Genomic DNA, 11,934 nt, shown 5'->3' on the forward strand with positions numbered 1-11,934 from the left:
GTGTTCACTCGCAGCAGAGTAGCACGAATATCCAAGTATCAAGAATAAGATCTCTGCATAAGGTATTCAATCGGAAAAGCATGCTGCTCTCTGGCAACGAACTTAAAAGAGCTTTGTATCGACACATAGAATTCAGTCAATCGTCCTGACTAACTTGCAGAAGTTAGGGTTTCGCGTCTCGCGCAATATAACAGACCTTGCTTGTCAATATTAAGCCTAAGAAAACTAAGTAATTAATCCGCCATGGATCAGCAGGTGAAGAACCTCGCTCAGAATAAGAAAAAACAGGGAGCCGCAGCAGCAAAAAGAGGCGTGGCCATGCCCAAGGCCAGCTAGCGCCATTGACCATGCCCCGACCCTATTTCCTCGACCCTTTAAGTATAGTTGTGCCATATGTTTGGTCGGCCCCCTTTTGGGCCAATCAAGTTTCTCTGAACTTGCTACCATACATTAAAGACCAAACACACCCTACCGCGCCACCATGCTAAACTGACAAGCCAAACGCGCCCTACCACAACAACATATTGGTCGGCATGCCAACATGCCACTCTACCATGGTAGCTTGCCAACATGCCACTCTACCGCGACAACTTCGCAACATGCTACCTCGCAAACATACCACTTCGTGGCAACCTGCCATAAATAGCCACCCACGGAAATTCTTACTCATGTGGTCGTTTCCATATATGGCCTTGACATAGTTCCTTTGGCATAGCCATGGCGCTATTTGCACAAAAGTGGCGCCATGACGCAGCCGCATGCCACGTGCACTAATTAGGGTTTCAACATGCCAAACCCTAATTTGGGGAAATTGCTACCAAATCCAAATAACGTTTCCCATAACAAAGAGATTGGCGTGGAAACAGGGCCAATGTTGCCACATGTGGGTCCGACTCCACGGTGCTTAGGGTTTGTCCACGCCAAACCCTAAGCAATATTTCCACACCAACGTGCCAAGGTTTCAATGGCTATGGCTACACAGCCGCGCCAAAGGCATGCACGAGCCATGCCAGCCATGTTGCATGCCGCTATCATGAGTTGAAGGTGTTAGAGCATAGCTAGGTCAACCTCGCATGCGTTGCTATCTCAAGCATGTTTGTCAATGTTAGTGATCAAAACTATAAGTCTTGATTTCTAGCCTATATAGCTAAGTCTCGGACTAGGATAGAAAAGTGTAGTTGTGCTCAAGGACTTCATGGCGATTCATCATACAACGACGAAGATCTATACAAGGAACCGTGGAACTTCATCAACAAAAAGGTATGTGGAGACTTGAACTTATCTATCACTCAAAAGTCTATCTCTTCTATCTCCTATATCTTATGAGACAAAAGTCGTATGTTATATAGACTAGATCATACACATTTGACATTTCGAGATGAACATTCATTGCTTATCTTTTATCTCGAAATCGTGTGTTGGTAAAGCGTTTCGCTTTGATCAAGTTTATCTTCACCTAGTGACGAAAGTCATGAAAAGTTTCAATCACTTTAAGAATTGCTCTGACGTGAATCGGTCTGTAAATAACGGCTACATAGCGTCCTCTGAGAATGTCTCAATGATTGAAATGAGAGTTTAGATTACATAACCATGTATTCCTTGAACCGAAGTTTTCGAACTTTGTGGATCAAGAGATATCGGGAGGATTGTGGAATTGGCTTGCCAACTCCTCGAACCTAGTTCGCAGACTCAGTCCGCGAACTGTCGGAAGTTCTCGACCGAGAATTTCTGCTGGGATTTTCCAAAACTCGTTTGTGTGCTAAGTCCGCGAACTCAGTCCGCGAGAATTTCTGATGAGTTTGTGTGCTAAGTCCCGAGAATTTCTGATGAGTTTGGAAAACGCAACCGATTAACTGAAGTCCGCGAACTTGTTTGTGAATTTAAGAGGTTATGATCTGAAGATGTGCTCTGAACATGAAACATTAAATTACTAAGGAATGCTTTATGCAAACCGTGGCTATAATGTTCATGAGCCGATTCAATCGAATCAAATCATCTTTGTTTCAATTGTGTCTTGTGTAGTTACATAAGTTCTCATAGCAATTGAACAACTCTTTAACTAGTTCATTTGAGTCAATTGAACTAGTTATGGTGAAGAAGAACAAGGTTAATATGAAATGCTCATATGGTTAACCTTTTGGGTTACTATGTTGAACCAACATACACGTACACGTTTGGTCATGGTTTTCACGAACCCAGTAAACGTCTACCCAAATGTGTGTGACAAGCTAAGTTTTTCGATCTAACGGTTGAGAAATATTAGATTGAATGTAAATCAGGTTTTCATCTAACGGTGAATAAGGATTGCTTTGTAACTAAGGAAAAACCCTGATTTGAAGGCTATATAAAGGAGACATCTAGCATTGTGAAAAACTAATCCCCACATGTCTGTGTGCTACTAGTGCGCCTTCTAGAGTCGATCTTCATTAACCTTTGATTTTCTTCTCTAAAATCAGGTTAATGACTTAAAGACTTCATTGGGATTGTGAAACCAGACCGATACTACTTTATCGTAGTTGTGTGATCTGATCTTGCATCTTCTATCGTACGAGTACAATCGATTGATTGACTTGGGATCGTGAGAATTATCCGATAGGCAAGATAAAGAAGTCACAAACATCTTCGTCTCACTGTTTGTGATTCCTCGACAATCCGCTTGTGTAGTCAAGAAGGATGTAGAGAGGTGATTGATTAATCTAGGTTGTTCTTCGGGAATATAAGACCGGATTATCAATTGGTTCATGTTACCTTGATTTTATATCTAAATACGGAACAAAACCTAGGGTTTATATGTGGGAGACATATTTACCCTCTTATAGACTTTTCTGTGTGAGACATATCTGTTTATTATCAAGTCTGTGTTTTTGGGTTACATCAACTCTTGGTTGTGGGTGAGATCATCTAAGGGAATCAAGTGCGCAGTATCCTGCTGGGATCAGAGGCGTAGGAGTACAACTGTACCTTGGATCGGTGGGAGACTGATTGGGGTTCAACTATAGTCCAGTCCGAAGTTAGTTTGTAGTAGGCTAGTGTCTGTAGCGACTTAATATAGTGTGTATTCAATCTGGACTAGGTCCCGGGGTTTTTCTGCATTTGCGGTTTCCTCGTTAACAAAATTTCTGGTGTATGTGTTATTTCTTTTCCGCATTATATTTTATATAATTGAAATAATACAGGTTGTGCGTTTGTGATCATCATTTGGAAATCCAACGTTTGGTTGTTGATTGATATTGATTGATCCTTGGACATTGGTCTTTGGTACCGTCCAAGTATTCCTTGTATTTGATAAAAACTCGCTATTGTTTTTAGCTTGAGTAAAAATCAAATCAAGAGAGAGATATTAACTCCTTGAGATACTTTTATCTAGATTGAGTCTGACTGTCTAGTTGATTCTCTAACAAAGTATTTCGGAGTTAGTTCATACAGATTGCTAATCGAAATATTGGGTGGTGTTTTTAGACCCCCGCTTTTTCAGAAGGCGCCACTGCCAATTGAAGGTATCCATGATCGATGGCTATCTTTTCTCCTGAGATGCAATCTCAGCCATCCAAGTTCGCCACCAAACTAACTTACTTGTGGAAAATTTTGAGCGACCATGCCCAAGCCACTAGCATGCCACCGTGCTGCAACCACTGGAATGCAACCATGCCACGTACACTTGCATGCCACCATGCCAAGGCCACTAGCATGCCACCGTTCCGAAGCCACTGGCGTGCCACCGTGCCCAAGCCACTGGCATGCCATCGTGCGGAAACCACTGGCATGCCACCATGACACGGCCACTTACATGCCACCATGCCACGGCCACTGGCATGCCACCGTGTCGCAGCTCTTGGCATGCCACCATGCCGCATCCACTGGCGTGACACCATGCCTAAGCCACTTGCATGCCACCATGCCACGGCCACTGGCATGCCACCGTGCCGCAGCCACCGTGTCACATATGTTATTTACCTACGACAAGCCTCTCAATTCTAAACTTGCCACACGTAGAAAAGTGCCACATGTTTTCCACGAAAACACTCGAGACATCAAAACATATCACAAACTGGGGGATACTCATCAGACTATTGATCTAGCGGTTTACAGCATGCGGCGTGCAATAAGCCCGTTACAGAAAGTGTCATAAAGAGGGGCGGTTAGTAATGGCAAGAAATAATGGTGTAAATGTATCCTTCATTATGGGAACATAAATTCCAGGCGTTACCGTTACTCCCTTATTCCACCACTCAATCGTTTCCACTTCCCACGAGACCATGGTACGTTTTGTTGCAACTTGTATAAATAGGTCTCACCTATTTTCCACCAACAACAAGTTTTGGTCAGGAGAACAATACCACATCCAGAAATCATCTGATAGCTTTCTCACTCAGCTAGCCAATCCAACTTTCCGATACAAGTCGCAGAACGCCCACACTTCCAGAATCAACTATTCTGGTCTCAACACTTTCTTCGCTTCCTTCCCTAAGACCAACCCTTCTCCTTCACTTTGTGACCGAAGCAATCCTAGAACGACCATTTCTTGGTTTAGGCCAGGATTGTACAGATTGATCTCTCAAATCAAAAGTACTCCCGTGCAGTACATTGTTTAGGGTTTAGATTCGTTTCTCACCCACACACCCATAATTACCAAAATCAGCAGAAACGGTTTTCACCCACAAACAACTAGATTTGAAGATGTTGCTCAAGATAATTTTGTAGGTAGTTTCAATAGACTGTCTCAAACTACTACCGTTGAAGATTACTATGGCCAGTAGGAACATTATAAGAGCTTCATAGTTGCGAATAATCCTACTCTACCAGAGAGTTTTTATACCTTAAGTTTTATAAGTGGGCTGAAGGATTATATACGCACAACTGTGTGCAAATGTTTAAACCTGAAACTACCTCAAAGGCTTTTTTCCTAGCCAGAATGCAACAAACATCTCTGCATCATCAGCCTAGACCACTGAAATCATTCTCTAAACCATTTGCACCTCCTTCTTTATTTGTTTCCAACCTTTCTTCTGCGATCAAACTCTTTTTCTCTCCATCTACTCCTTTTGGGAAAACCATTACTTCTTCATCACAACCTATTTTGACCCATCCCACTACCCCAACCAAAAATTCACCTGATAATTCATTACTACCTATCAAACGCCTTACTTATGCACAAATGCAGAAGAGAAAGTACAAAGGGCTATGTTATAATTGCGATGAATTTTATAGGCAGGGTCACAAATGTAAAACTCGGCAGCTATTCATGTTAATTACTAATGAAGAATTAGAGGAGCAAGGACAATTATCCAATGAAGACACTCAAGTTACTTCTCCTTATACTAGTGACTCTACTATGGAAATCCCATCAAATGCCTTGACAGAGCATGTTGTTCATGATACTATTCGTATCTCATGACACTTACAGAAGTATCCTATCATGATCCTAATTGACACATGGAGTACCCACACTTTCATTGACTCCAAACTTACTAATCAGTTAGGAATTCATACCTCTTCTACATGTCATATGGTGGTTACAGTGGCTAATGGTGACAACACTGTCAGTAAGGGCATCTGTCAAACTCTTTGTTGGGAAATGCAGGACAACCAATTTTCATTTGATTTGAGGGTTATTCCATGAGGAGGTTATGACATGGTCTTGGGAGCTGATTGGCTACATCATTTAGGAGATATAACATTCAACTTTGCTCAACTCAGGATTTCCTTCATGCATCAAGGCAAACACATTACACTTCAGGGGAGTTCTATTAATCCTTCTCTTAGCCTTATAAGTGTTTCTTCCTTGAAGAATTTTGTTAAGAGTAAGTTCCTACATTACTAGGTCAATTCTTTTCTATCTCCACCTACACCCTCTCCAATCACTCAGATTTTGGACTCTTACTCTGATATTTTTGTTGAGCCATCTACACTACCATTCACCAGAGCATTGGACCATAAAATCCCTCTTAAACCACATTCTAACCCCACTTCTTAGAGGCCTTATAAATGTTCTTATATCCACAAGTATGTTGTTGAACAAATGGTCCAAGAAATGCTGACTACATGACATATTCAGAAAAATAATAGTCCTTTTGCTTCTCTCATTCTTCTTGTTGAGAAAAAAGATGGCACATGGAGATTCTGTGTTGGATATAGGAAATTAAATGTTCTCACTGTGAAGGATAAATTTCTTATTCCCTTGATTGATGAACTACTTGATGAATTAAAAGGACCCATAATGTAATATCAACTATTTTAATCTAACTATAAATAAATTGTTTTAAGATAGTAAGACGGACCTTAGAGAGTTAAAGGATTTATTTAGTTTCCCCTTAAGTAACTGATTAGGTTTTTGACCTTTCCTTTAACTCCCTAATCATGGGCGAAGGATCAAACACATAAGTAAATAATTTATAGAAACATAATAGTATAAATTAGGCGACTCTAGTTTGCAGCCGACCTAATAAGGATTTGGAGAAAACAAGGATCTTTGTGTCTGGTGGTGGTAAGGGTTTATTTTGGCTTGTTCTTTTCTAGATTTCTTATTATTATTCTTTTTGAAATTATGTAATTGGATGTGATTCCTTTTGTATTTAGGATTGGATACAGTGAAGTGATTGCTTCTTGAGAAGATTGACTACTGTTGCTTGGATTTGAGGCAAGTTCACTTTGTTTTTGTATTAAGACAAATTTAGGGGTTTTTAACTTGACCTGATAATCTGGTAGAAACATAGGGTCTGTGATAATCATACCTTCCATGAGATTGATGTTCTGAATCTTAGGATTTAAGATTTTGGTGTAGGTTCTACAGCCTTTAGGTCACCATTTTTATAATCCTAATTAACTTGATTTTCCTAAGTTTAAACTAAACATATACCCGGTAGTGGTTTATTGGGTAAGACCGGGTACAGTAGCTAAGACGAATGAGGAAAAATTGTTAAGAAATTTGTACGGAATGGGTAACTAAATGCTTCTCACATTTGTGTATGTGTCTTTAACCGTGAATTAAAAGTAGAACTTGACTCTTGGACATCGTTAGCACAGAAGGAAAATGTAGCCACCAGTTAGACTAGTTCGTCGAGGGAATATCTATTTATATCTACAGTACTCTTGAGGAATGTGTTTGTTATTTTTTTTGAACTGGTGATTATGTATGGAAGATTATTATTGGTAGATTCATGAGACTCTTGAACCATTGGCTTGATTGTGCACTTTCACGTGAGTGCTAAAATGTCAAGATTAGATAGTTAGTGGAGTACATGTACATAATATAATTAGTGGAGTTAACGGCTCTGTATGTAAGGGACTGCACATGAAATTTGGTACCTAGATAATCATTTGGTGAACATTGAGATAATTGGTATGGGTTCAGTTAGATCATGTGGTAGTATACTACTCTATTTTTAAGTAGCACCGACAATGAGTGCAGTGGTGTGACACGGTGTAGGCAGTATTTTGGAGATGCCTAATTGGTTACTTCCTTGTTGTGTATTTGGGAGTGATACGGTAGGAATCTGTTCCCTACGAATCATTCAAAAGAGCAGTCAGACAACTCTTTTGAAGTGGTATATTGACAATAGTGCTGGGCATCACTTGTTGTGTATGTACACATTTCATCATCCACCACGTGTACAGGAAGTTACACGTGGAAAGCATGCAAAGTGAGACATCAAAACATGATAAAAAGCAGTCATAACCTAGGGGAGCATCTCATCAGAAAATATCACCGGTCAGCAGATCTGATGGTCAAGGACTGAGGATCACAGAGGTATGATGGCAAAGAGGAGCACCAGATAATACCCCTCGGGTGTTAGTACATCCTATCCTGAGGAAGATCCAAGATCAACGACTGAGAGAGAGTTTGACTGACACGGATGTGATCAGACTAAGAGACACTTGTCTGACACGAGCGGACGTCCAACTGCCCGCATTAAATACCAAGAGATAGACACGCGTCAATAAGCTCATGGAATAAGCGAGGATAGCTCTTCGTATTCAAACTTAGACCGCAGCATATACCGAAGACCTCTGCGTAATGGGCATACAGGACAACACGAAGATCTGCCACCGGGGATCCCCATTTCTCCTCACTTATGGAGCTGAAGCAGTCATCCCAACAGAGATCCTCATGCCAACCACAAAGACCGAAGCATGGGAGAAAAATCTCACAACAGACATGATGTTAGAGAGACTGGACGACCTGGAAGAAAGGAGGGAAGCAACATTGCAAAAGATGGAAAATTATCAACGAAGATTAGCGAGAGAATACAACAAAAAGGTTAAGCTTCGAAATTTTGTAGAAGGGAAGTATGTGCTAAGAACAATCCCGTAGTATCAACGAGAGAAGAAATGGGGCAAGTTAGCACCTACATGGGGAGGACCTTTTATAATACAGGACAATGCGGGAAACGGTTCCTACTATCTTCGCAATATGAAAGGCGAGGTCCTCCGACACCCTTGGAATGCTAAATGGCTCAAACAGTACCACCCATAGGAGCATCGTAGCTTTGCATCTGCGTGAAGAATACCAAAAGAAGAAGGCAGCGTAACCGCTCTACATGTTTCTATCTCTGGACGAGGAGTAGCAGGCCTCAACCTATCAATCAAACAAACTTTTTGCAAAATTTTCAAGCAAACGAAATGGTCAAAAGGCCCGCTGGGTGAACGCATGTACATTACATAATAAATTAACAATATTGGGGAAAGTAGTTAATCTACAATCTCTCAGGGCTCCCCTATCAGTGTCTATGAGTGTAAGACCATGGGGAAGGCACCCAGCAGAAAGAGATACCCAACCAATTTTAAGGCAGCGGGTCGACGGAATGGGTGCATGTAAATATTTCAAATAAGCATCCCATATCCTCGCTGCCTCGGCCCCAACGTTTGGGAATCCTCTGGCCCAGGATTCGCCAGCGGGGTGACAGGTCTCAAGACGATCACGAAGGTACTTACCTTCGGTGTCGCACCCAAACACTCTAACTTTTCACAAAGCAAGTTATTTCTAATTTAACGCTTCACAATACTTAAAATAAAAATGAATTGATAATGCAGGTGTGCCAAAAGGATGATCCATTTCATAAATAGTTGATTACAAGTTCAGCAAATAAGATAAAACAAGAAACACATCAAAAAATGATATGAAACTATATAATCAACAAGGATCAACTTTCTATGACTAATAAAAGAAATCTACTTGGACGATACAACTCCATCAGCAGGGTTGTCTTTGCGAGATGAAGGTACGCTACCACCTGAAGAAGGCCCAGAAGAACCAGGCAAGGGCGCTGGTGGGGGACAACGCGGATAATTCTTGACAAGACCATGTTCGGCTTTAAGATCAAGTTCAATCTTGTCTAGGACTTTGTTGGTCTCCTCAGCTAACTGACATCGAGCTTTATATGTGATAACAGTGGTCCGCTGGTGGGCCTGAGACAACAATGAAGATAGGCGTTCCGCCTCTTTGGAGGCAATCTCTGCTGCTTCCTCACGAGACGCGGCCAACCCTTTGAAATAGTTGGTTTGTCCCTCCTGCTGCACTAAGGCAGATTGAGATTTTTTAAGATCATCATTTGCTGCGTGAAGCTGTCCCTTGAGCGCTGAAAACAAGAAATACCAAGGGGTTAAAACAAATAAATAACAAAATCACACTCGATAAAACGAGGTTATACCTTCGACATTAGCCGAAGCCTCTTCATACTCATTAACAACTGCGTCCCGTGCCTCATCAAGAAAGTCATACTCGTCGGATAATTTCTTATAATCCATTTGAAGGTTCGTAAGAGCAAATTGACTCGCATCTAAGTCTACCTGCTTCATTGAATCCAAGTGATGAAGATGGTTGACTTCATCATTCATCTCCCCCATCCTTTTATGGAGTCGATACACATTTACTTCAAGATCTCTCTCAGACTCCACTTGGCGGGCAACATCATCTCGAGACGCTGCTAGGGCTTTACTAAGAGCGCCGACCTCAGCCCTAGCATTATCTCTTTCTTCGGTAAGACGCAGCATATTATCCCTAACCTCGGGGCCTAAGAAGGAACGAGCCTGTCGTAACTCTTTTTCCAAAAGGCGCACTCTAGCCTATAAGTCCGAAGCATGTCCTCGAGCTTCCCGCAGGTTATCACGCGTCCATAACAACGTACCATCGAACAGACGACTGTCATGATTGTATTTATTTTGCATATAAACCATTTGTGTTCTCTTTTCACGCCACTCAGCTGCTAAGGCGTTGTGCTCATCATCATGAGCGTTCCACTTTACGGCTTCGCTTTTCAACTTCCCCACCAACTCTGCATACGGGATTTCTGTCGTTCCCTTTCTTTTCGAAGCCATATCAGCTCGAGGACTCCACCCACTGAAGATAGGGTGGGGAGACTCAGACAGAACACCAAAGTACAAATAGGGAATCACGAGGAGTGAAAGATTGGTAAAATACGAACCTGTGAGGGATGAGACATTTCTGCGAGTCTGCTCCAATGCGTTGTGGACTACAGCAAGCTCTGAACGAAGAATCTCCTCAGCGTTACCCAGCTGTTCTTTTTCCTTAAAACGGCCCCTCAGTTCATTTATCTCCACTTCAGCCGCAGACAGTTCCTCTTCTCTATGACGAAGCTTAGCCTCCAACTTTAAAGACTTTTCTTTGAAGAATTGGTACAGAACATGGTTACAATGTTCGCTCCTCATCATCGATGTCTCAAACAACAAACATTATTACACCAAAGGGTTCGGATATCACGAAGAAAGAAAAAAAAATTACAAGGATTTACCTCCAAGACACGCTGCTGGGGAAAACCGTACTGGTACCCATCAGCTATAGCCATCATATACGCAACAGAGGATGGAGGGTCAACCACCAGGTTAGCTTCCGAAGCTCTCAAATTCTTCTCCCACATCTCAACAACACGGTCCTCAGAAGACAATTGCATCATCTGACGAGTATAGGCATCGAAATTCTTCTCACCAGTGACCACTGGGGCAGGATTAGGGACGAACATCAGATTCTTCTTCTTAAGCCAAGCCAAGATGGCATCTTCACCCTCAGGCATCAGCGAGTGAGGGAAATCCTCCGAAGGAGACTCAACCGCAGACTTCTCCTTGGTTGTTATCTCCTTATCCGCGCAAGTTTCGATATCACAACCCTAGGCCTGACCACCTGCGTTTTCAGCCTGCTGACCAGTGACACCCTCTTTACCAAGATTCCCAAGCACATCCCAATCATCGTTTGGGGAAAGCAGTGAGAAGTCTTCGGCAAGACCCATGGCGGTGTTTACATCAAAGGATTCCCCTGCGTAATATATCCTACCAAAGGAAAACTCTGGGGAAATAACGGGCAGAGTACCCACAACCTCATTCCCACCAGCAGCAAATCCTTCACCACCCACACCACCAGTATTACCGCCAACAGGGGCAGATCCCTCCTCGCCAGTACCACCTACGGTAATATTACCCTCAGGTTCACCATCACCACCCGCGGCAACTTCTTCTTCACCATTATCACCCTCGTCATCAGGAGGAGAAGTATCAGTGCGTTCTTCTCCATCGGACATTTCTTCATCCTCAGCAAACCCTTCGTTCACAGGACTAGTAACCTCCTCATAAACCTCAGCCTCACCAGTCACAACATTAGAAGATTGCCTGGGTCCAATTTTCTTCTTCTTCGACACCTAACAAACCAGTACGTGTCCCAACAAAAGATCATTTTCTCCCTCACTTAAAAAATGTTTTCAACCAAGAAAAAAAAAGGGGGCAAATTGAATAGAGAATACAAGAAGAAATTGTACCTTGGCAGTAGCAGCACTCTTCGGTGGAAGGGTAGCACCAGAACCCTCCTCCTCATCTCCATCAACGACATCAAGAGCATAAGGGAAATTCATGCCCGCAAAATTCAGACGCCAAGGACAGAAATATCCATAACGAGCAGGAGGAGTTTCACGAGGCTTGCTTTTTTCAGAA

The sequence above is a fragment of the Papaver somniferum genome, chromosome 4 (genome assembly GCF_003573695.1).
Source record: "Papaver somniferum cultivar HN1 chromosome 4, ASM357369v1, whole genome shotgun sequence".
Lineage (NCBI taxonomy): Eukaryota > Viridiplantae > Streptophyta > Magnoliopsida > Ranunculales > Papaveraceae > Papaver > Papaver somniferum.